At 36.6% G+C, this 27,814-nt stretch overlaps 1 pseudogene; it reads right to left on the bottom strand.

Moving 5' to 3' along the window:
- Window positions 1-23,038: 23,038 nt before the first annotated feature.
- Window positions 23,039-23,150, bottom strand: LOC128856167 (small nucleolar RNA U3; annotated as a pseudogene).
- Between the last annotated feature and the right edge of the window lie 4,664 nt (window positions 23,151-27,814).

Here is a 27,814-nt window from a genome sequence, read left to right as displayed (position 1 = left end):
AAATTAAAAACTTTCTGATCCGATTTGCATAAGCGTAACATCGTGAAAGGCTTATATAAATATGATCAATCTGATCAGCATTTCAATTTAATTATCTTCATAATTTTATCCACAAAATAGTTTTCTGAAAGATTCTACTTTTAAATTTTCCAAATTCCGTTGTATGTTTCCATAATTTTCTACTAAACTATTGCTGTACAACTAATTAATTTTGTATTTTTTTTCGTTAAAAAACCATATATTTAAGTATAAAAATGAAACAATATTTTACTCAAAATATTGTCCATCGGAAGCGGCAACTGTTTCTCATCTTTCAGGCAATTTATGGACTCCATCCCAAAAAAACTTCTCATCTTTTGCGCCGAGAAAGTCATCAAGTCATTTTTTAATACCGTCAACATTGGTGAACCGGTGATTCTGCATCGACCGAAACAAGTGGTAAGCAGATGGAGCTATGTCTGGGCTATAAGGCGGGTGAGATAGAATTTCCCATCCGGCATTTTCTAAATAGTTTTACATATGGCCGAGCATTGTCATGACGGAAAACCAATTTCTCGTGTCTGGTCGCTCATTCTGGACGTTTTTTGGTTATTGCTTGCTTCAAGCGTATCAATTGTTGCCTATACAGCTCTTCCGTGATCGTCTGGTCCGATTTTATTAGCTCATAGTACAGCACACTCTTCTGATCCCGCCAAATACAGAGCATTACCTTCAAACCATGAATATTCGGCTTTGGTGTCGATTTGGCTGGTTGGCCTGGCTTCTCATGTGATCTTTTACGTTTTGGGTTGTCATAATGAATCCAATTTTCATCGCCAGTGACAATACGATGCAAAAACGATTTCTTTTTGGGGCGATTAAGCAGCACTTCAGACATGCAAAATCGTCTCTCAACGTCTCTTGGCTTCAATTCGTGTGGCACCCAATTTCCTTGTTTGTGAATGTATCCGGCTACTTTTAAACGTTTAGAAATGGCTTGTTGAGTGGCTTCCAATGTTTTTTCAAATTCTGTTTGCTGTTTTGATGGAACGTAATTTGACATTATGACTGTAATAAAAAAAATTTGCGTGTTTACCAATATTCACTGTGACATATCAAATTTACTTGATTTTTTGGTGAATAGCTGTCACTGTCAAAATATTGACTGCATAAATAGAAATGAGGTTAGTAACAAATACGAAATAAATTAGTTGTACACCAGATATAAATCCTACAAATATTGAAAAATTATCTTTGAAATAAAATATCTTGCGAGATGGTGTCTTAAACGCTTCAGGAGATATGACTATTCATATTCTTGAATTTAAAGAATCTTGCTAAATTTGAAATGAGTTTTTGGGAAGTATTTGTTTCCATCTAAATTCTTGCAACTAATAATCGTGCAACGACTACGATGTAAAAATTCTATTCGAAGCGCAACACGGTGGGCTCGAATATAAGGTAGGTTTAATAAAAATGTCATACTAAACGGCCAAAGGGGATTCATTGCTGACTACTCATATATGTGAAATCGTTTGAGTTTGAAATTCTACGCGCATCTAAACTCATAATAAATGAATTTTTTGTGAAAAAAAAACCGAAAATATCGAGTATTTCGTACTGATCGAAATTAAAAATAATTTATATTGACAAAGTTTTAAAGCAATACGAGTAATAATAGTTTATGCTTATCATTACTTCTTTTATCGTACGAGACTATATATTGAGCCAATTTACCATTATTCTTTCAATTTAATGAACAAGTGCAGCATCCGTACGTGCATAAAATTTCTCCGTGTTCTCGACTAAAGCTATACAACTTTAATTCCTTTCGCATGAAATTTGAGTACTTTATTATATTTCACACAACTGTATATTCATTGAAGCAGCCCGAATTTCCATAAAAGTTTGTTAGAAAATGTGTCGGTATTTGAGCTGCAGCTGCATCTATGCTATAGATAGAACAAAGTATGTGCATTAGGGCGGGTCGATTTAAAAATCGCTCATTGCTCTGTGAAAATCGTATTCTAGGGATCAAAATAAGAAACTTTGCCGAAGGAACCATACCTCTAAAACGAATTCTGATGTCCACCAATTTGAGTCGAACTTTTGGGTAGGGGCAAATTTTGAAAAATCCCACTTTGACCCATTTAGAGTGCTCCAATCGAATCCAAATGTATGACCGACCCCCACTAACTTTGGACGACCGATCCACCCATGCCAGTGGCACACCCCCTCGAACTCCCCTGGAGGATTCCCCATGCAATCATTTCAAAATATCACCATTTTTGGCCTTTACATGAAAAAATCAGCTAAATGGCTATGTTTTTCCTTTATTTTTATTTATTAATAATAATATTTATTAGACTGGGAATAGGGGACATCAGAATTCGTTTTAGAGGTATGGTTCCTTCGGCAAAGTTTCTTATTTTGATCCCTAGAATATGGTTTTCACAGAGCAATGGGCGATTTTTTTGCCTCCCCACAAATCGACCCGGCCTAATGTGCATGCAGTGGATATGCAAAAATATTTTTGTGTAAACATACGAGTATGCAGAGGAATAGTTTGGTTGATTAACAAGGAGAGAAATCAAAATTTATAGGCCTTTTTAATACTTGAAATTTCATTCATTAAAGGAATCAGCTTCTTCATTCCCACCAAACATCGATGGGTTTTAGACTTTAAATATATATTGATTGTGAAGAATCTTGGCCTTCCTCAATAACTTCGACAAAGATCGATCTTTGACAGATATCTCACAGTTCTTCTGTCCAAAATTCTTGGCATCGTCATTAGTTGTGTCACTTTAGGTTTTCCTTGGGCGATGCCTTTTATAAGACACATACTGCTTACTATTGAAAATCGTTTTTACAATTTCGATTGGCCCCATCTTCAAAATATGTTCAGACGCTGAAACTTGATGTAGTCGGCGATTCGGAAGTCATTTAGCTCAGCTAGGCAATCATCTTTGTGACGTAGGCGATAGTTGACATAATCAATCTGCACCCGCCCAAGGATGCAGCGTCGGATTTTTCGCTCAAATATGTTAAGTTTTTCTTCATCTGCCTTATGCATCGCCCTGGTTTCAGAAGCATAAGTAACGCAAGTCCTAATTATTCTTACTTAGAGTATCAACTGTGATCGCTTAGAAAGAAACGAAATACCTGGAAATACTTGTAGACTTAGGTTTTTTGTTTTTGAATTAAAAATATAGCGAATGACTCTTAAAAAGAATACTTAAACGAATTTTTAATTAAACTTCGTATAGGGGGGTTTTTAAGGTCGCTTACTACGAGTCTAAAGTTATTTTATCTGAAAATGCAAACCAAAAAAATAAAAAAAAAAATAATTAAAAAATAGAAATAAAAGCATAAAGTAAATGAAGAATGAAAATAAAAGGAAACAAAGTTAAATTAAAAAAAATGGAAAAAAGGGTTCAATAATAGTACAGTCAGCGACCTCTTCACGGTGAACTCTGGAAACTAACTTTTTTTTTTAAAAAGTTTCACATAACCTCATACGAAGAGGCGCCCATTTAATCAGGCTATCGGAAAATGTATAACTTTTGCAAATGGCATCGTAGGTAGATCGCATTTGACACTTGTGAACTAGACAGCTGCAGTATACAAACACCATAGACAGACCATGGAGCGCATAAAGGTTTCAATAGAGATTTCCATCACTCAAAATACCTGTTTTTTTAGTTTAGTTAAAAAAGTTGTTCAAAAATAAAATTGAATTACTAATTTTGCAACATCTTTTATAATCATAGAAATCAGTTCATTGTTAAAATCTTTTAAAATTAAGAAATTGGCCAACAGAATGTAAGAAGGCTAGTAATTACTTTTATAATTCAAATTGTACGATAGGGCGTAAAAAAAAACAACTGAATGTGATTTCAAAAGAATTTCAAAATTTTAGTATCTACCAGCAATGAAAAAATTACTAAATTTACTAGAAATGTTTGCCTAGTGCGCTTTTATTAATATGTAATAAAACAATCTAGTTTTTTTAACATTTCAAGACTTGGTTTCGGACCAGAAGTCCAGTTCAATGCTTTCGACCGAAAGAGGTTGCTCTACTCCACAGTGGAACACATCATTTACTGAATATAAGGACTAATTTAAAAAAAAAAAAAAAAATCGGTGGAACCATTTTTGATCGACAAATTCTTGTTTAGACCCACCAACCGCCTACATTTCTGCCTTTCTACTTCCACATTGCCTCTCCTCCCATACATACATTCACACACACACACTAACTTTAATTCTTTGTATACGTGCTTCTGACAATTCTCGCCTAAGCTGAATGCATTTGCGTTATTGTTGATCTAATACATGACTATGTATGTACCGGAATGCTTGTGTTTGTATGTGTACATAATTGTGTTTTGTGTTTAGCTACTCACTGCTTCGGGCTATTCAACAAAATGACAAATTGTATCCTTTTCATATGCAAACAAATGCATTTGAATTGAAATTCCACAAAGGATATGCGTAATATGGACCTAAAAGTATGGATGACAGGAAGGCGATGCAAACAATAACGACAACAATCAGATTTGTTGCTGAACCAAAATTTTTGAAAGTGCGGTGGGTGTTCGTTTGCTGTTGCAGATGTAGCAATGGGTGGCCTGGATTTGCATTTATTTTACATTTCAAAGGATATTTTTTATGGGCTTCCATGTTTATGCAGTAAAACTGTATTTCTTTATTTATTTATACATTTGTTATTTATGTACTTGCTGTCGGCCTTAATTAATTTATCAATTTTTTGATTTCTTTGTTTTATGAGAAATATATGCGTGTCGTAATTCAGTTATTATTTAGGAAATGCGTGTACATATGATTAATTCAATCTAACAAATTGAATTGCATTGGTCTTACGATGCAGCTTTTTCGGTGGTTTGCAGGGCGATGTTAGAGCTATTCAATTTAGATTACGATTAATAACCGCAAGGACAAATTTACTTCTTTTAGTCATAATGATTAATTAACTCGTTTTCATAGGCCAGGAATTAGTAATCGATTACGCTGTGTAACAAAATCAAATTTTTTTTGTTATCTTGCCAAGATTTATAGTAATGCTGCATACTCAGTTCTTCATTTTCACCTAACTTTTTAGAGAACTTAAACGATTCAAGGACTCAAGTTTACAATTTTGCTGTTAAATACTTGTAGTCGTCCAATTCCAGTGAGTCAAAGCATTCAAGTACCTAGGAGTAAACTTCAGTGGTGCAGCAGAAGCTTTTATCTTCATAAACGACAGACTGCAGGCTGCAAATAGAAGATATTATTCAGACTCGATACTGCTTAAAAACAAACACAGATATGTAGGATCTTTATGTGGCCTATATCAACGTACGGATGTGAAATATATTTTCTGACTACTAATATAAAGAACTTGACTCTATACGAGAGCCTGATGAGTCTTATAAAATAAAACATAACAATGAGATCATAGAACTGATAAATGGACAAAACCTGGTGCGGTGAAGAAGACTTTGAGCTTTCACATATTCGGCAGCAGAAAGCGCGGGTGGCCACCAAGAAGGTGCGCAGATGATGGGAAAGAACCGACACGTATGGAACGCAATAGCAAATGAAGCATTGGCTCACCCCTCGTTGTAAATGTTTTCATGACGATGAGTGACTTAATGATTTTAAAATAGATATCACGTTTTTTCTAATAGCGGTCACTCCTCGGCACGCAAAGGCAAACCTCCGAGTATATTTACGAGGGGTGCCGTTTATATTTCGGGATTAGAGAACAAACACAAATTTTAACCATCGAAAATCACTTTATTGTTTTTCAAAATATTCTCCATGAAGATCTATACACTTTTACATGCATTTGAACCAATTGTCGAAGCACTTTTGCCACTCTGAATGAGGTACCTCCAAAACATGCATTCTGAATGTCGCAACCGCTTCTTCAGGTGTCGAAAAACGTTGACCTCTGAGTTTGTTTTTTACGTACGGGAATAAAAAGAAGTCATTCGGTGCCAAGTCAGGACTATACGGCGGATGACCCATTAATTCGATGTTTTGGGTGCTCAAAAATGCAGTTGTTTGAGCCGATGTGCGAGAGATCGCATTGCCCTGGTGAAGAGTGATCCGTCTTTGGCGATTGGTTTTCCTAATTTCTTGGAAGACAACTGGCATACAAATGGTTGTGTAGCACTCAGAATTTACTGTTCTGCGTTGTTCTAGTGGTACGGTTGCGACATGTCCAGTTTTTCCGAAAAAACAGGCGACCATTTGCTTGGAAATGCTTCGTGCGCGAACAACTTTTGTTGGACTTGGCTCATCTTGAAACACTCATACAGTCGACTGCTGTTTACTTTCGGGCTCATACGCGTAAATCCATGATTCATCACCTGTCATAATGTCGTGTTTCAAAGCCCCGCGATCGTATTTTTTGAGCATTTCCTTCGACCAATCGACACGAGCCTTTTTTTGAGCGATTGACAAATTGTGTGGGATCCAACGCGAACAAATTTTTTTGACAGTCAAATGTTTATGCAATATTGAATGTATGCTGGTCCCACTAATGCCTAAGATTGTCTCAATCTCACGATAGGTCACATGATGATCTTGCAATATCAGTTCACGCACAGCATCAATGGTTTTCGGAACAACAACTGATTTTGGAAGACCTTCACGAAATTCGTCTTGGAGTGAACTACGACAACGATTCAATTCACCATACCATCGATAAACACTGGTCCTTGATGGAGCTTCATCGCCAAAAAATGAATTAAGTTCATCCATGCAATGTTGCTGACTTAATCCACGTCGAAAGTTGTAAAAAATAATCGCACGAAAATGTTCACGATTTAATTCCATTTTTGGTCCGAGATGAATCTTTTAAGTTACTGTAAACAACACAAATAGCGCTGGTATTTCAAAACGTTCTGAATACGTAAAAGTCAAAAAATGTCAAACTTTACGATACAGCTGTCAGTTGCCAGATTGCAACACGAGGGTTGCCAAATCCTGCCAAATAAAAGGCACCCCTCGTATACCACAAAAGAGTTTCTCATAAAAAAGCATCAAACTGTGGGTCCTTCCATTTGTGGAAAACATCAAGACTATCAGCACTAATAGAAAGAAGAGCTGAGCCAAATATTCAGTAAATATAAATTAAATTTTTTCTGAAAATAAAAAATTTGAAACGTATTAGATATGCGAGAAAACATTAAAAAATTATTTCAAGATCGGAGTCAGTTATCTTAAAAAAATTCCCAAAAATTTAGATACTGTCTTAAAAACCGTTTCTCGCATTACTAAGCGGCTTATGGAAGATTTGTGAATTGAAGAAAAAAACAGGTACAGAAAAAAGAAAGTGACCTCATGACCTCGAAAAGGCGAAAATGTGAAACAAGAAAGATCCAACCAGTTTGCGCAGAAAATTATCAAAGATAATCGATTGCTTAGAAACTTTTGTGACCAAGGAAGGAGGACTAAGAAAGAGGTTGAAGACATACAAGACGCAAAAGTTCCCGAAAGAACCGCCGTGAAAAATTAACGTGCGAAACAGCCCACTAAAATACTATTGCAAAATTTTTGTTTGCAGATTTGAGTGCTGCATAATGGATGACGGGACTTACATTTTGGCCAACTTTCCACAGCAATTTTACTCAGCCCGTACTGGAACCAATATCGCTGAAACGTGTAGCCAAAAAAATTGAGAAAATACCATAAGAAATGGCTTGCTTGGCAGGCATGTAAGAAAAACCAATTTTCTGTTACATCGCGTATAACTAACGGCGATTTATATGTGAAGGAATATTTGCAAAGGAGACTAAGAGAGCAGAGTGCCCCTTTTCCTTGCCTCGTATCATCTCACAAAAGCATCTATGATGTGATTTAAGAGGAATGTGCCAATTTTAGTACCCACAGAAGCAAATGCACAAAGCTGCCCGGAAATTAGTCCACAGCTACGAAGAATGTGGCAACAAAATTCCAAGACTTTAAATAAAGTGGTATTCAATGGCTGTGAAGGTGTTTGATACTGCTATTCAAAACTTTATAACCTGAGTTCCAGGAAAATTTAAAATCTGCAATAAAACTGATAATTAATGTTTTTTTATAATTTTCTTTAAATTCTATCAATAATTTTAATACTATAAAAATGATGAAGTTAATAAAATTCGGATTAGTGACTCAATAAACTCGTACTTTTTGTATCAAACTATTTCATTCGTTCTTATAGTATATATGTATATCCTTAAATATCTCTGATATGCCTTTTGAAATGCTTTGAAAAAAAAAATACTAATAATAAATTTGTGTTCTTTTCACTTACTAATAATGGTTTGTCTACAGCCCTTTGAAATTAGCGAAAAAAATCAGAGCATACCTCTGGATTAAATATTTTATGTGAACATTTTTTTTCTGTTTTACTCAAACAGCTAGAGCAAAAATGGTGGCGCAAAACTAATCATCCATTTTTTTTAAACTTCTTTACTAAATAAAAAAAATTATTTTGAGGGAGGAAATCCTCATTTTGACCTTTAGGCGTCTGTATTTTCTGCTTGTCAGTTCAGTTGCAGCTGTCTAGTGCACAAGCGCCAAGTGGAATCGGCGTACGACGTCATTTGAAATATTGAAAATATTCTGGCATGAGGATTAATTTTGCGCCACCTATATATTAGGAAGATGTATTGAGTATTGAGCAAATTTCTTCTAATAAATGACGCATAGAAATCTTAACCAAAGTCAGTTATCAGTATTAGCTATCTGAATTACTTAACGACGGGAGTGGAAATTTGAGAAAAACTAAAAAGCTGCCAAATTCAAAACTTCATTGAAATCATCAATACCGTTTTTCTGTTTCAGGAATGCTTCAGGAAAATTTGGTTTTTTTGGAAAGGAATGATATTTTTAAAAGCTGTCTGATGTTAGTTTTTGATTTAAATATTTTTAGTGTCGACTTTATTGCAATCCTTGGTTAATGGTTAATGGTTGTAAAGGGTTAAGGTGTGGCCCTTTAGCACTGCGACCATATTGATCTATTGTGCACCCTATGCTGTCTATTGACTGTTAAGTATGCTTATAAATTGTACCAGCTCCTTCTGAGGGAGTGATTGAAGGTCTTCATCTGTAAGCATGAACTTGTTTAAAAACCTTTTCCTTCTATGCGTCAACCCCGGACATCCGATAATGAGATGTTCTATAGACTCCTCATCTTCGCAGCAGAATCTGCAGGTGCTGGTGTTAGTTATGCCTAATTTATGTAAGTGTTTGTTGCAGGTGAAGTGACCCGTGAGGGCGCCTGTGAGAGTGCGAATGCTCTTTTTGTTTAACGTGAGGGCCATGTTAGCTCTTTTAGCGTTGAAACTTAGGAACTTTTTGGAGTGTCTAAGACCCTCTACATTGTTCCAATGCTGATTTAATAGAGTTTTGACCCAGTATTTTACTTTTTGTTTTAGGTTGTTTTTGTTGAATCCGAACATAGGACTAGGTCCGATGAAGTTTTCATTTTCATCTGCCCCTTTTTTGGCTTGAAAGTCTGCCTTTTCGATGCCGTCATATCCCTCAAGTCCCGGTACCCAAATTAATGAAACATTGTTTTTGGATGCCAGATTTTTGAGTGCCTTGTGGCATTCTAAGAGGGGTTTTGAGTTGTATGTATACCTATCTAAAGCTTTTAGAACTGATTGGCTGTCCGAGAGTATTATAATCTTTACTCTCTTGTGGTTTCTGCGTTGCATGATGTTTACTGCTTCCATTATTGCGTATAGTTCCGCTTGGAAGATGGTGGTGTCCCTGGTGAGAGTGTATGATTTGTGGATTCTGGGCCCCACTACTCCTGCTCCTACACCATAAGGTGTTTTTGATCCATCAGTGTACCATTTTTGTGAATCATCATTCATCCATTTCGGGTTTGTTTTCCACTCGATCCTCTCAGGAAAGGTAACTGTGTATCCTTTTGTGAAACAGAGGGATGGGTCAATGTGGTCTGAAACTTGAGCCATGCTTATGGTGTTTTTGATTTTATTTAGGATATTTAGGTGACCGGTGAGGTTGCCCAATTTGAAATTTTCTTTCATGTGTAGCATGAGTGCTTGCGTAGCTGCTTCCTCTTGGATTGCTATATGAAGTGGTGGGAGATTAAGGAGTGCTTCCATGCCAGCTGTTGGGGTATTGCAATCCTTACTTTGTGTTTGTTTTTGTTTTCAATATTGTTATTTATTTCACTTTGTCTAAGTTGTAACAATTCTTTTATTTTAATTGGAATGGAAAAAAAACTATGAATAAAAGTATACAAAAATCGGAATTAAAAAAAAATAATTGCATTATAATAATTGCATTATTTTTTTTAATTATTTTCGATGATATGAGTTGATTTGCAATAGTTTAATTATTGACTATTACTTTTAAATTTTTCTTTTATTATGATGATTTATTAATGACTAAAAACAGAAATAGGGGTTTAACGGAATCTTAAGAAAATTATGCAATCGGTTATTATTACAATTAATAATCATTACTTTTAAAGTGGTAATAAAATCATATCAACTGCATTTTACTTGCCATTTGGTGGTGGTTGTTCCTAGTAGGGAAATGTAAATCATAGTAATTTAAAATATCTGACATCCTTTGTATGGCGGCAAAATGTGGACGTAATGTGACGATAATATATATTAGAAAGATGCATACAAACAATTCTAGCAGCATTTTCATGGCCATACCATATACCTACTTATAATATTTATGATAAATTATTGGTGAAAAGATTCAATGTCAAGTCAATGCGTACTCGAATAAATAACCAAGCTTAAAATATCTGCCCTTCTGGGCATAAACTAAAAGAATTAAAATTATGGGCCGAGGATGCTTAGTTAAGATTAGATGGTTGACTTATCAAAATTCCGAAGGCAATCTCCTATAGACTTGGAGCTATTTTTGTTGCTTTTTTTCAGTTATCACCAAAAGCACTCAGCGAATTAATTTCCATTTCATATTATTACAAGGTGAAGTCCAAAATAAACAAGACTGAGCTAAAATAGAAACGAAGAGAGTTTTGTTCTGATAACTTCGAGTTTATTTATTCCAAATAGTCCTCTCTGGCTTCGATACACTGTTTTGCGCCCCAGGGACCCATATAATGCGAATACGGTGAGTGATTGATGGTTAAAATGCGATTTCTAGTCAATCAAAATCAGTCAAAAGAGTGGATCGATGAGATAGTGCATTATCATGCAATAAGCGCCAGCTTCCTCCTTCGCGATATTCAGGGAGAATTCGACGAATGCGGTGCAACAAACGCTTCAAGACGTCAAGATAGAAAATCGCATTGACGGTTTGGCTCATTGGCATGAACTCCTTGTTGGCAATTACCTTGGAATCATAAAAACAAATATGCATCGACTTAATTTTTGAATTCTCCAAACGCGAGTTTTTGGATGGTGGCTCGTCTGGGGCGTTTTATTCGGCACTTTAACGCTTGGTTTCAGGTTCATGTTGGAAACACTACGTTTTAGCACCAGTTACAATGTTGCAAAGGAAGTTCTCGACTTTTCTCGCTTCTTTAATGAGGTCTTTCGAATGTTGAATTCTGAGCAATTTTTGGTCCTCAGTTAACTTGTGCGGAATGAAACGTGCACACACCTTTCGTATATCCAAATGATCAGTTCAAATGCGATAACTCGATGTTTCGAAGATATTCAACTCCGATTCCATGGATTTCGACAATGATTTCGGCTAATTTTTGATAAATTTACGAACAATTTCGATTTACGAATGAGTTTTCGGTGATTACTGATTTTGGGTGGCCCGTATGTTCCTTGTCATTTACGTCCTCATAACTATCTCTGACACGGGATATATCATATAATCATCGCCATAATTTTTTTTCATCAATTCAAATGTTGCGTAATAAAACGTATCGATTTTAAACAAAAGATCTAAAAATTGAATTCCATACAAATCGACCCGCCCTAATGCTCATAAGTGTGAGTGTTCGCCACATATCTTTGCCAAATGTGTAGGCGTTCGCTGGAATTGAGTTTACTTGCAAACTTATCTTAACCCGTAGTAGTTATTCATCTTCGACGACCCCGCATAAATTGACTGCTTTACAATTTTGTTTAACATTTTAAACCTCTAATTGATTTTTTTGTAACCCTTAACTATAAGTGAACCTATCAATATGTCTGTTGTAAGAATGGGTTAGAAATGGCCATTCAAGTAGAGAGTTAAGATCTATAGGGTGGGCTATGCAAAATTTGCTTTTTGACTTGGCTATAAAAAAAAACTAATCAATATTTTTTCAAACTTTTTTTATTTTGAAGATTGAACATTGTCATTTATGAATGAAAAATAATATCGTTCAAATGACTGCCACGACCGGCTTTACAGTAGGCCATTCGATCAACCCAATTTTAAGCACATTTTCGATTGTTTGGGCTCCAATTTCATGAATGGCAACTTCGATTTCGTATTTTAAAGCATCAATCGTCTCTGGATGGTTCGCATAACATTTGTCCTTAACGGCTCCCCACAAAAAATATTCCAACGGGCTTAAATCACAGCTCCGAGGCGGCCAATTGACGTCGGAATTCAAAAACTGTAGCCAAAAGTTCGAGTGTAACTTTGGCAGTGTGACAAGTTGCACAGTCCTGTTGAAACCAAATATCGTCCATGTCATCCTCTTCAATTTTTGGAAACAAAAACTCGTTGAGCATGTCACGGTAACGCTTGCCAATTACTGTAACAGCGGAAGAAGAAGAAGACTCACCACTTTGGAAATAGGTTTTCAATATTTCCCAATTTTGTTCAAGCGTATAGCGTCCCATTTCGTAAATGTCAAACCTTTAAGTAAATTATGAACACATTTGACATGTCATTTGTGTTACCATTCTCAAAAAAATAGGTGGTTCAAAAAGCAAACGCTATATGGCCCACCCTGTACTACAAAAAAATTATTGTTAAATTTTACGGCAGAAGTCCAAGGACAGACATTTTATTACACACAATTATTTTCAATAATTTAATTGCACCAAATTATGAAAAGCTTAACCTTGGCGATAAAATAGACGCTCTGAACCAGTACTGTTTCAGCAAAGTGGGTTAGTGAAACAGTCCCTTCATAACTATTGGTGCTAGCTCCTTTTGAGTAACATTTTCGTAAACTACTTGAATTGTCTTATTTGTAAATCTGTGTTATAAAATCTCTTATTTGCAGAACAACAAAGTTTTCGTTGGGGATTCATGGAATTAAAGAGATATTCATATATATTTGTATGTACAGAAAATGTGATTAAAACAAAATAAAATATGTCCCTTCAATGCTGTGAATATGCACACAACTTCACTTTCCATATATTCGCAAGCGTGTTTAAATGACGTCTTAGCTGTCGCACTTTCCTTGAAGTGGCTACAAATAATTAAGTTAACTACGTTTGAGGCAAAATATATGTACGTATGTTAGGGCGGGTCGATTTAATAATCGCTCATTGCTCTGTGAAAATCGTGTTCTAGGGATCAAAATAAGAAACTTTGCCGAAGGAACCATACCTCTAAAACGAATTCTGATGTTCCCCAATTTGGGTCGAGCGAAAAATCCCACTTTGACCCATTTAGAGTGCTCCAATCGAGTCCAAATGTATGACCGACCCCCACTAACTTTGGACGGCCGATCCACCCATGCCAGTGACACACTCCCTGGAACTCCCCATACAATCATTTCAAAATTTCACCATTTTTGGCCTTTACATGAGAAAAGAAACTAAAAAGTTCGACCCAAATTGGGGGACATCAGAATTCGTTTAGAGGTATGGTTCCTTCGGCAAAGTTTCTTATTTGGATCCCTAGAATATGATTTTCACAGAGCAATGGGCGATTTTTTTGCCTCCCCACAAAAGACACTAAAAATTCGATCCAAATTGGGGGACATCAGAATTCGTTTTAGAGGTATGGTTCCTTCGGCAAAGTTTCTTATTTTGATCCCTAGAATATGATTTTCACAAAGTAATGGGCGATTTTTTTTGCCTCCCCACAAATCGACTTGGCCTAATGTAAGTATAAGTATAAGTACTATGGGAATTTATATTTTGCTTCTCAAGTGTATGAGGCTTCGCTCCTGCAATTCCAAAACACTGAAATATTTTTGTGATAATCCTGCAGTAAATCGCACTAAATCAAAGATGGCTTAGGACTTGACTAGCTTTTGGAATAGAAGCGATTCCTGCTGAGTCTAACAAAGCAATCTACCAACTGCCTACATTAAATGGTTAGTCAGTTCCAATTAAGTAGCCTTGTTGGCTCACACTACAAATGTTTTATGACAATTTGTGAATAATCGAGGAATGCGCGGCATACAATTCGCTGCATCTCCGCCTTCTTATAGCCTCGTAGGGTGTTTTTGCAGAGATTTGTATGTTATTCACATTCACACGTGCGTATGACAAGCGTACATATGTGCAGTGCAAAGAAGTGTGAACGCGTGTGAAAGCTCTTAAACTTTGCGCTTGAAAACTTGTATGTACATACATATGTATATCACAAGCGGGTTGTTAGGTTTAGTTTTGTCCTTAGCTATTCGTTCTTAACGAAAATGCTTCTACAGAGATTTGGTCACTCGTCTCTATATCTACTCGTTATCACTTAATGTGCTGTCACTTTTGTGGTAAGAACTGTTTGGCAACTTTATGTGTCCCTACGCGGCATGAATGAACTGCATACATATTTCTTTTTTTTTTTTGTTTGAAAAATCTGTTTGAAAAGTTGAACTTTTGATATTTTTAATTTTTATAAACCTTGTACAATGTGTCAAACTCCGCTTAATAAGGGTTTTGTTATTGAATAAAGCATATATTTAATAAAAAAAAAAACTATTATTAAACAAAAAATGTATTGACTTAGGAGTAATCGATCCGCTTTAGCCACTTTCAATAAAATACTTATCTGCAAGCAAATGCTAAAACCAATTTGGACTTGTAATATACTTCAAATCCAGTAATATACTTCAAATCCTCCAGTAATATACTTCAAATCCAAAGGTTCCAGAATAAAGTCTTGTGATGCGCTATTAATGCGCCCTGGTATCAGCGACTTTGAACGCGATTTCGGCATAGAACTAGTTGCCATCGTAATTAGAAAAAAGGCCTATCTCATTTGAAGAGGCTGTCTCATCATGTCAACAGCGATGCCTCAGCCCTTACCGACCAATACAAATGGTTTGAAAGGTTGAAACGCAAAAATCCGCACAACCTCATGCAGCAATCAACTCCTTTGCAAGGCTTTTGCAAAGTATCTTCATATTTAGTGTATTAGGTATATTAAACCAAAGAAAATTGTTCGCTAGTTTATTTTTTGTTAGGTAATTACTACAATGCAAATGGAATAAAAAAAGAAAAGCAAAGTTGGAATAAAAACAGAAAAAAATATATATATTTATATATGCACTCTCTATTAAGCGGACTTCTAAGAGACTGATAAATCCGTCCTCTTATGGGAAGCGTTCGCTTATTTAAAACAAATTGTGACTGGTCTTTAATATTTAATCAGTTTTATTTCCAAAACCAGAACAGATATATACAAATTCATTTAGAAAAGTCTGAATTTTTAGCTTCGCGAGTTTTTCTTTAATTTAATATTTTGGAGGTGTATTTGGAGCTCAGTGAGCATTTCGGGGCCTTTGAGCTCACAGTGATATAAAGAAATAGCGCTTAGTTTCCTCGTGGCTAAATAAGCCTTTTTATAAGAAGTTAATTGGTCGTCAACTTCATTGTCTACAGAAGAGTTGGCCAGCGAGAGTTGCCACATTAGTATCGATATTTTTTACTCCTTCATCATTTATGACACTTTCGACATCAACTTGAATTTGTTTTAGAGCTAATTAAATAATGTTGGTGAGCTAAGCAACTGTCGATAGTGGAAGCTTATCCTCTGCAGTACAAGCATCCTATCGAGATTTGTAAAATCTGTTTCCTCAAAATCAACTTTATCTAAATAATTTTTCACTGTGGGCTATTTTGTTCCCACGCTTCTGGAAAGAAATAAGCAACATCTAACAAATTTATTGATTTTGACGACTCTAAGGCAGAATTTGTTAGCTGTTCGCTTATGAGAGAACTAAACTATCTTTGATGAGAGATGAAAGTGTTCGCGTCCTGCTATGGGAGGGTTGTTCGCTCAAAGGGGACAAATTTGTGGGAGTGGTACACATAAGAGAGATGTCCGTTAGGACAGAGTGTACTATACATGTATTATATATAGTCAAAACTTATCGATATGTGGGACCCCACTAACCTTCACTTACTTTATAAATAATATAAAAACTGAAGTTCTAAGGGCCACTAATTCGCTTTTGGAGAATCGTATAAAATAGGCTGGCCAAAAGGTTATGGCAATTCACAAGATTAATTGAGCTCACTTGCATAGGTGTGCAAATGAGTTGTGTTTAGTATTTTTTTTTTTTTGGCTGCAAGTATGAAATCATCAACAGCAAGTAGTGGCATTTTTCTTGCGCCTAGGGCATATCTTCATTTCTGAACTCGCGTAAGAGAGAGAAATCGTCTGAAAATGTGTTAACGGTAACACTATATATATAATATATATACATATAATTGGCGCATAGACCCTTTTTGGGTATTTGGCTTACCTCCTCCTATTTGTGGCATGCGTCTTGATGTTATTCCACGAATGGCGGGACCTACAGTTTCAAACCGACTCCGTACGGCAAATATTTTATATGAGGAGTGTCGCATTAAAATGACAAATGCGCAGTTCTTAAATATTGCAAAGTCGTAAAATGTCGCCGCTTCAAACTGTAACTAAAGATAAGCTTCATAAAATGCTATATGGCATTGGAATATGTACCATAAAATTGTCTGACATGAACATATATGAAATGTGGGTTCTCCGGATATTACTTAAAATACCCTGGATCGATCCCGTTTCTACGCACAAATAAATGCTATGAATGAATTTGTAGTGGCAGACAACTACTCAGGTGTACTAAACGTAGAAAAACACATAAACATCGTAGCTGGGTCATATTCTGTGACGTCCGAAATACGAACTAGTATAACTCATATTGCGGTTCAAGATCCAAGGTCGAAAAGTATTGGGCGTAAGCAGATTTCTTGGTTGAGGAATATCAGAAAGAGGACAAGTATACAATATTTGGATCACTTCTTGAAAGCAGCTAAGGACCGCAATTTTTCTTTAAATAAATAAAATGTGTATTACAACAAAACAAAAAAAAAAAGATAAAACGGTATTTCAGAACAACTTCAGAATAAACTAATTAGCTTTTATTTTTAACAAAATTTAATGAGAATTCACGAAAATGTCTCCAAAGCTGCAATAAGCTCCTTGATCCCGAATCAAATGCTCGTTATTTATATTGATAATATTAATGGTGCTATGGTGATGCTTTGCAGACATAAGTTCGGTGCTATATGGCCCTGGAAATGTTCAGCCATCCAATGTGAAAGAGTAGAGCCTTGTTTAAAGACGCATGCATTGCTACCACGAATACTATCAATCCAGGGCTTCACTAGTCTCTAGTATCTCGATATTTGGAGCAGAATTCACTCGATGCGTAAAGAAATATGGTGGCGCTACATCTCCAATTTAACTCACAACGCCTAAAACCTTAACTGTGTCTGGAAACTTCGCGTGCATGGCAACAGAAACCTATGGTATATAGGATTGCAACATAGCCATCCGTAATTCTGGTTATTTCTGTGATTGGTCTTTTGGTCATGGCAAAAAAAAAATGTTAGTCAGAAAAAAGCAATTCCATCTCAGGCACTTCAGGGTGCTTAAGTTTGGTTGGAAGGGGTTTTGATCAGATAACTCGATGCTTTCGAGTTTCCTCCGACATAAACTGTCTTTTGCACATAACGTGGGATTTATACCGGAGATCTTCACGAACAACTCGACGGGTAAGAACCTCATATCCTCCTTGATTTTGAAAGGTTCTCGTCAATAATCATTGCACTTGTTGAATAAATTCGGTAGATCCTCGTTTATTTTGCGCTTTGCAACAGATTCTGCATCACCGCCTGATGCTTCCAATTCACGGCGAACCTTATGAATGATTGAACGGGTGCACTTAAGAAAATTAGAGATTTCTAAATCGGTGTGTTTCGGGGATATGCCGACGATAACTGCATGTGTTTTCATGTCTTGAAACCATGTATTATGTGAAAAAAGAGCAAAAAGGAAAATAATGGTTTCTCATGTCTTCATGTTCTTTAATGCGCCAGCCAACGCAATTTAGAGCAATCTGCTTCCATTAAGGGGTTATACGCAGTTATGACTTTCAAAAAAATCGATTTTTTTTATTGTATTTTTGTAATGTACATATATTCAAAAGTATACGCACGAAATTTGAAGTAGATCTAAGCAATACTTTCGGAGTTATACCTAAATATGAAGAGATGCCTCGGCACGTTTTAAGGTAGGTATTGAAACTTTAAACGTGTTTTTTTCAAAACGGCATTTTTCAAGTCGGTGTACACGATATCTCGAAAACGGCTTGTTTGATCGGTCAACCGTTTTAACTCAATCTTTAAAGATACATTTTCTAGTAATTAATCGTTCCTTTTGTAAATCTGATGCTTATTTTCCATTTTATAATCAATTTACGGCCAAATTTTAACGTAAAAATCGAAATCATTTCTTTTAAAAGCTGCCATTTTGTGAAAATTCACTATTTTGATTAGCCGAACGATTAATTACTAGATAATCTAATATAGTAATAAAATTTGTTTGGTTTTTTGATTTCAGATAATCCAATCCTGAGTTACGATGTACACCGTAAATCGTCTTTTTTTAAAAGAGGTTCCAGAAATCGCCTGCAGCACGCTCTATAATCAGCATTTTCATAAACAAAAAATTTTGTTACGTTCTTGAAGGATGCTTTTATAACCGCCAAAAATTTTCAAATTAAAATATTCTGAAGTTTCTTCAGGATAAATCCTTGACAACCCGTCTTTTATTTGCTTCATAACTGCGTATAACCCCTTAAGAGCAAAACTTCTCTAATAGATTCCCAACCGCACGGCTTGAAGGTCGCTTCATGTATTATAGTTTTATGATCCTGTTCCCATCTCTGCAACTCTCACCAGTACTATGATTCGAACAGCTGATTTGAAGAGTGCCTGGTAACCGTCCGCCTCTCTTTTCACTCTTCCCAACTAATAGCCGTGTAGGCGAATATCAGCACATGGTGCTCGCAGGACCAATTGCTTGTGGTATACGCACGAGACGGAAAATCATATGATTTATTTGTGTACGCACCGGAGGGAAAAACAAAAATTATACTTGTACGAGTACTGTCTATCCACAAACACTACTCGCAGAGTAACAATACACGTAGAATGTTTTTCTTTTGAGTGAAATGGCATCCCATGCAAGATATTAGCAATGCATTAAACTATAAAATGGGTTATTACATATAAAAAAATTTGTTGTCCGCTGAAGCGTGATGGGGTTGTAAATGCCTGATGTGAAATTGATTTATAATAGTGAAAATTGGATTGAATGTAACCCACAGCAACAATGGATGGAAAATAGTTTAATTTATGACTTAATGCTACTGCAATAAACAATTGCTTACTATAGGGTAGAAAACAATTCATAGTTGTATTTATTATTGTTATTACACTGTGCAACTAGTTTGAATTTTTTTTTTTAATTATCAATACTTCACTTTTTCAAATGAAGAAGTCAGTACATAATTAATGGAGTGCATAATAATTTTGGCCAAGTCTGTATATTTTTCACTTCTTACGAGCATAAGAGCATTTTTTTAAACAACACTTATTTTATGGGGAAATGAAGGGAATTGTCACTTTTTTCTTCTTAACATCATTATTTTTTAGGCATAAGAAAAATATTCACGAACTTTTATTTTCAATGTTCTTAAATAGCCTGATTGGATTTATTTAAAAAAATATGAAAAAGGTCATTAGTTTAACTTAAATCAGCCACAATTTAATGCTTGTACTCTTACTATTCGTCAATTAAAAACCCCATTGCTTTTGCTAGCAAAAAATGTGTCTAAGTCCGTTCAGGCCGTTATGAGTGCATTTTACTTCAAATTACACAAAAACTATTTTATTAATAGGACTATGAATAAGTTCGTGCGGTTTTTTTTCGAAATTTGAAACTTTATTGACGTAAAATGGTTACAAATTTAATATTCAAAATATTGTCCATCGCTTACTACTACTTTTTCCCATCTTTCTGGCAATTCACGGATTCCCTTTGTGAAAAATTCGGTCGGTTTTGCCGCAATCCACGAATCGATCCATTTTTTGACTTCATTGTAATTACGGAAGTGCTGGTCAGCCAGGCCATGTTGCATCGATCGGAAGAGATAGTAATCGGATGGCGCAAGGTCTGGACTATACGGCGGGTGGGGTAGGACATCCCATTTGAGCGTTTCTAAGTATGTTTTGACCACTTGTGCAACATGTGGCCGAGCATTGTCATGTTGCAAAATAACTTTGTCGTGTCTATCGGCGTATTGCGGCCGTTTTTCTCGCAGTGCTCGGCTCAAACGCATCAATTGTCGTCGGTAGACATCCCCCGTAATCGTTTCATTCGGTTTCAGTAGCTCATAATACACAACACCCAGCTGGTCCCACCAGATACACAGCATAACCTTCAGGCCATGAATATTCTGCGCCGACGTCGATGTTGAAGCATGGCCAGGGTATCCATACGTTGCCCGACGTTTTGGATTGTCGTAATGGACCCACTTTTCATCGCCAGTCACAATTCGATGCAAAAAACCCTTTCTTTTGTGCCGTTGAAGCAGTTGTTCGCATGCCATAAAACGGCGTTCAACGTCTCTTGGCTTCAATTCATACGGCACCCAATGGCCTACCTTTCGGATCATTCCCATGGCTTTTAAACGTTTGGAAATGGTTGATTGATCAACTCCCAAAGTTTTTGCAACCTCTTCTTGCGTTTGAGCCGGATCTTGATCGAGCAATTCCTCCAATTCGGTATCCATGAACTTTGGCGGCGCACCCTCGCGTTCTTCGTCTTCCAAGCCAAAATCACCACTTTTAAAGCGTGCAAACCACTTCTGGCACGTTCGCTCAGATAGAGCATGCTCACCATAAACTTCCACCAAGATACGATGACTTTCGGCTGCTTTTTTCTTCATATTAAAATAATGAAGAAGAATTCCCCGCAAAAACACATTATTTGGCACGAAATTCGACATTTTCAAGTGTGGTAAAAATATTGTTGTTTACGCTTCAAATAAAAAACTTATACTGACGTTTGTGCCTTACGACAGTAGCTCTCCAATGAATGTTTGGAAATGTGGATCGATGGAATAATAATCAAGTTACGCCATCTGTTGTAAAACCGCACGAACTTATAAATAGACCTATTATATTATTAAAGATATTGAAGGATAACAATTCCGAAAGACATTTTTCGTATCTTTGAAAAAGAATAATTACAAATTAAACATTTTTGAATTTCCTTCATATTCTTCCTTTCATGTGATATCATATGACCAATAAGGTGGAGAAATATATGAGTATAAATGTGTATGTAGAAATTTTTGTAGTAGTAGTAGTATTTATTGCAAATAAAAGTAAAATATACAAAATTTTATTTTGTAAAGGCTGGTTAAGTTTCAAGGGCCGGTGTTGATTTTGAATAAAATACAATTTCTTTCAGAAATTATTATCATTTCTCTTTATTATGATAATATTGGTATAGCTCAATTACGCACAAATTAAAATATTGGGCAAATGGCCGCCGCGGCCTCGGCGGAACACCTTCATCCGATGGTCCAAATTTTCGATCACGCTGAGGCATAATTGAGGTTCTATGCCGTTAATGTGCCGAATTATCTCATTCTTTAGCTCTTGAATTGTTGCTGGTTTATCGATGTACACCTTTTCTTTCAAATTACCCCAAAGAAACAAGTCCAACGGTGTCAAATCTCATGATCTTGGCGGCCAATTGACATCACCGCGACGAGAGATTATTCGGTCATCAAATTTTCCGCACAAAAGAGCCATTGTTTCGTTAGCTGTGTGACAAGTGGCACCGTCCTGTTGAAACCACATATCGTCCACATCCATATCTTCCAATTCGGACCATAAAAAATTCGTTATCATCTCACGATAACGAACACTATACACAGTAACTGCCTGACCGGCCTCATTTTGGAAAAAAATACGGCCCAATGATGCCGCCGGCCCATAAACCACACCAAACAGTCACTCTTAGCGTGTAAATGCAAGTCTTTATGCGTAATGTTCATCAACGACGAGCGTGAGAGGTGCAAGTGGTGGGCATGACGACGAGTTAAGGTGGACGGCTCTTCAACCACTCTATCGCGAACAGCAGCAATATTTTCTGCATTACGAGCTGTACGAGCACGCACTGGTATTTTCACATCTTCTACAGACCCGGTTTGCTCAAACTTTTGCACAATTTTTCCGATTGTAAATTGACCGAAAAAATCACGAAGTGCGCGATATGCATTTTGATTTGAACTCCCGTTTTCGTAATAAGCCTGAATAACTTTAAATCGTTGCTTGATTGTGTATCTTTCCATGGTTCAAATTGAGTTAGTCTGAAATTGGAAAATGTCAAATGAAATGCAGAAAAAAAATTGACGTTTAGGTGTGGTTGACATTCAAATTTGAAATTTAACCACCCTTTAACATTAAGAAAAATAAATATTTACTATAGTTTAACGACAATGGCATGAGCCGTCTGTCGATTTATTTTTCGAGCAAAAGAATTATTCGGTTTACGGTTTTTAAAACCAGTTAAACTCTTTTATTAAGTAATCTCTGTGTTTAGAGGCATATTTAATGAAACGCAAAAGTTTATCCCAATTATCGTTTTCCCCATTGAGAATCTGAATCAGTTGTGAATCATTTAAGGTCAGTTTTCCGAAAAAAACGTTTCTATATTCTCTTAATATTGGGCAGCGTGCCAGGAAATGTGCTATGTGTTCAAGCTCGCCTAAATTACACATTGAGCAAGTTTTATTTTGTGTCAAATCTGTTGATATTTAAAATTACCATGCCACTTCTAGCTCTCATTATCCACATGCTTGATTTTGTATCATATTTTTTTAAGCGGGTGAGAAATCTTTCATTTTGAATTGAAAGTAAATGAAGACTGACTACAGAAATGATCCTGTGAAGTATAGTGTTTTTTGTAAAGGCATTGCAATAAATTGCTGAATTTAAATAAGTTATTTCATAGAGTTTTATTACCTTCTTGCCATGAAAAACGCTGCTTATCAAAAACTATTTGCCGCGCGGAAGTGGTGTGAAATTCTAGGTCAAACCAATAGGAAGAAGTGCTCAAACACACAAAATGGGTGTAAGCGTAAATTATACATGTATATAGCGTCCGTAGGATAACGGTTTGAGGTTCCCTGAGCCTAATCCAATTTGGAAAATAACCGAAATTTTATCCAGCTACTAATAAATTTTCCATATCAAAAAATTTGAATTTTACGTTCGTAACTTCTTTTTAGCTCCAGTATTAACTTGAACTAATAATAATTTTTATACTGAAAGTAATTTAATATTTACTAAGAAAAACGGGCATTTTGGGTGTTTGGGATGCATATTGATGTTGTTCAACAAATGGAGGGTCCTATAGTTTTAAGCCGACTCCGATTGGCAGAAATTTCGTAGTAAAAATACACTGGGAGGCTTGCCATTGCCTGCCGAGAGGAGACCGCTTAAAAAAGTTCCTCCATAATTTTGGTGCTTAATGCACGGAGATTCGAACTTAACACTTCCAAATGGTAGCCATGCACCAACCCAATCGGCTACGGCGGCCGCAGAGTATCCGTTATAAAGCGATTTGCTCATTTGGAATAAGCTATGTTGCACGGTGTTATACCACATCTATGCGCACTAATGCATTATGTTTATAATTTTGTTGACATAACGGTTGTTTATAATGCTCTAATGGAATTGTGATAGTTATACGGGAGTATATATGTGCGAGTATAGGATTACCACAATTTTCATAGCAACCAAAAATTATCGATTTCGCAGATTTTGTTTGCCTCTACATTCGTCTGTACATCTGGTTCACATATAATCCTTAAGTGTAAGATTTCTTGGTTTTGAAACTGAGCTTAATTGGTCAATAACCATGCCTGCCTTAACCATAACGGTATCAATAACGGGTATATTATTATTTTTTGCTTCTAATTATTATTATTAGTAAATATAGTAAAACAATATTTTGTTTGAGCAACTTAATTGTAAATAGTTTTCGGCAAAGAAAAATCAATAGCAAACATGAACAGAGGCATTCACTGCGAATACTTCATTTAATTGGAGGAAACTTCAACTATTTTTTTTGTTTTTGCGCTTTTATAAAACAACAAGAAGAACGACTCCGGTATATATATATAATTGGCGCGTACACCCTTTCTGGGTGTTTGTCCGAGCTACTCCTCCTATTGGTAATGTGCGTATTGATATTGTTCCACAAATGAGGGGACCTGCTTGAGGAGCTTTTTCATAGCAGAAATACACTCGGAGGTTTGCCAGTGCCTGCCGAGGGGCGACCGCTATTAGAAAAATGTTTTTCTTAATTTTGGTGTTTCCCCGAGATTTGAACCGACGTTCTCTCTGTGAACTGCGAATGGTAGTCACGCACCAACCCATTCGGCTACGGCGGAGGCGCTTACACCCTTTTTGGGAGTTTGGTTGAGCTCTACCTTCTGTTTGTGGTGTTCGTCTTGACGTTTTTCCGCAAATGGAGGGACCAACAGTTCCGGCAGACCTGAATTTGAAATTCTATGAGGAGCTCTTTCATAGCAGAAATGCATACCATTGCCTGCCGAGGGTGACCTCTATTAGAGAAAACGTTTTCGATCATTTAGTGTTGCACGAACGGGAACGGACGTTATCGAATATTTAAGGGCAGTTATGAAGCAAATCGGTTTTCCAGTTCAATAATTTGTAGGACAAGATCCGTCTTTTCTCAGCCAAAGTTACGAATTATTTAAACAATTAAATAATATATGATATTATGTGAAGAATGTGCCAATCGAAGCTACAATTTTACTCCATCTTTAAGGGTGGAAGGTGGATCCCTCTGACGAAAAATTCGACTTCTTTTGGCTTGATCCATTAATTGAGCCAGTTTGCGATGATCTCGTAAAAAGTGAACCATTCTCTAATAAGGGTTGACTGCATTGACCGGAACAGATGGCAATCCGAAGAAGTAATGTCTAAGGAATACGACGGGTGAGATAAAATTCCCTAATTTAATACCTCTAAATATTTCTGGACCATAGAACGAATCTTTGGTCGCATCGTCCTTCTTTTCCGTCGGGGCGTGGGCGCAAATTAGCGATATGTTGAAAAAACGGGCTTTGATGCGGATTATTGCGAGACGCTCGTTCACCGGAGTGAACGACAGTACTTGGCGACGAAGTCTCTCTCCCACAACAAATCCGACACCGAATTTGCGCTCCTTTACATGGCAGCTGTAGTAAACGTCGCAAGGTCCTATGGTTTTCTTGCCTTGCGCCGTCCATCGCATCTCTTGGGTGGCAGTGATGTCAGCCTTTACTCTCACGAGGACATCAACCAGCCGGGCAGAGGCACCTTCACCATTAAGGGACCGGACATTCCAGGTGCATGCCCTCAAATCGTATTCCTTATTTCGTTTGCAGGGGTCGTCAATAGTGTTGGAAGTTCTCATCCGAGGCTTTGTTGCTGTTTTCATTGGGGGGGCTTTTAAAGTGGCGGGTCCCAAACCCAGCGCACAACCAGCTATGCTGGGATACTTCGCCTTCTCACGTTAGCTCACTCCCGAATGGGTGTTCGGAAGCTACCCAGAAGATACGTGGGCTAATCCCGGACGTTGTGAGCTGCTTGAACCATATGTAGAAGAATCGTCCTGGCCACTCCCAATTGAATGGTGATCAGTAACTCTCCCCACTTGCGTGGACTTCTACACATGGTACCAATTTAGTACCTCTAAATGTTTCTGGTCCAATTTAACAACGTGTGGTCTGACGTTGTCATGGCCAGTCGGTGACGATCGCCAATGATGGTTTCAGTTGGTTTAAGGAGTTCATAATAGATGACATCTTTCTGTTCGCACCAAATGCACAATATAACATTTGAAGCATGAATATTTTTTTTTTCGCCGTGGTCCATCGACTGGTTCAACTGGCACGCTCCAACATTTTCGACACTTAGGGTTATTATAATAGAAGCATTTTTCATCGCCAGTGACGATGCGATGCAGAAAACCTTTTCTTTTCCGCCGTTCACGAAGCATCTCACACGTCACCAAACGTCTCTCGATATCCCCCTCTCTCGATATCTCCTTCAATTGATATCTCTTTCTATTGACCAATGTACGACACGTTTCGGCTGCACTTTTCTTTAAAAGGTAATAATGAAGCATGACTTCCTACAAATGCTGTTTTTTCGAGACGAACGTAGACATTTTTGACGTCAGATAAAAAAGGATCTTTATGCTTCAAACGAATATCACCTACTGAGATCGAGACCGCACATATACGATACTCCTTCAAATCTCCAGTATATTACTAGAGCGAACACAAAAATAGTATCATGAAACTTATTCCCATACCCAATATAAAGTTGAAATACGTATAGATTTGAGGTACGTCTATGCATTAAATTGTTTTTAAATCAAGATTTTCTAATGCAAAATATCTACAGGAATTTTCCTTGCCAGTCGAAGAAAGGCTGCTACTAAAAAAATTATTTTTTTACTAGCTTTGCCGATGATTGCATGAAGAGTTGGTGCTGAAGTCAGAGTCTCACTACTTTCTTGCTAACAGTCGGAATACCACGTATGAACAGTACGCAAGTAAATATTCATGAAAAGTAGTTTTTTTATTCACTTTGAATTTGCATATTTATGTCTATATTTACTTACTGAAGTATAAATTGATAGACAAATAATAAATATTGCTTGTCATGGTATATATACACCTGTGTTCACATTAATAGCAGCGCGACATGTTGCGAAGCCTTAATTACTTATTTATTTTGTATTTTATTTTGTTTTAATTTTTATATAAAATGTATACTATCACAAAAACCATAAATTTCAAACTTTCAGGCATGGTACAGAATTTACAAAAATCAAGAAATTTGTATAGAAATTGTAAATTTCTTAGTCAGAAAAGTTCATTTAGTAGAAGGATTCTGGCTATGCAGTGCATTCGTGATAAAGAGAAAATGTCAAAAAAAAAAATATATATAAAGGGTGATTTTTTAAGAGCTTTGGGAAAGTTTTTCAAAAAAACACACGTAAAATTCAGAATCGGCCGCCGTAGCCGAATGGGTTGGTGCGTGATTACCATTCGGAATTCGCAGAGAGGTCGTTAGTTCGAATCTCGGTGAAAGCAAAATTAATAAAAACATTTTTCTAATAGCGGTCGCCCCTCGGCAGGCAATGGCAAACCTCCGAGTGTATTTCTGCCATGAAAAAGCTCCTCATAAAAATATCTGCCATTCGGAGTCGGCTTGAAACTGTAGGTCCCTCTATTTGTGGAACAACATCAAGACGCACCCCACAAATAGGAGGAGGAGCTCGGTTTAACATAGCCCCACAAAAAATAATCTAAAGTCGTTATATCGCACGATCTGGGTGGCAAATTGACAGGTGCCGAACGTGAAATAAAATGTTCACTGAACTCTCCTCTCAACAAGTCCATTGTTACGCGTGCTGTGTGGCATGTGGCACCGTCTTGCTGAAACCACATGTCATGCAAGTCAAGCTCTTGCATTTTGGGCAAAAAAAGTTGGATATCATTTCACGGTAGCGCTCACCATTCACAGTTACGTTACGATTC

This window comes from Anastrepha ludens, chromosome 2, assembly GCF_028408465.1.
Source record: "Anastrepha ludens isolate Willacy chromosome 2, idAnaLude1.1, whole genome shotgun sequence".
NCBI classification, from domain to species: domain Eukaryota; kingdom Metazoa; phylum Arthropoda; class Insecta; order Diptera; family Tephritidae; genus Anastrepha; species Anastrepha ludens.
Note: the sequence above shows the minus strand (reverse complement) of the source record. Positions and strands in the feature narration are given on the sequence as shown.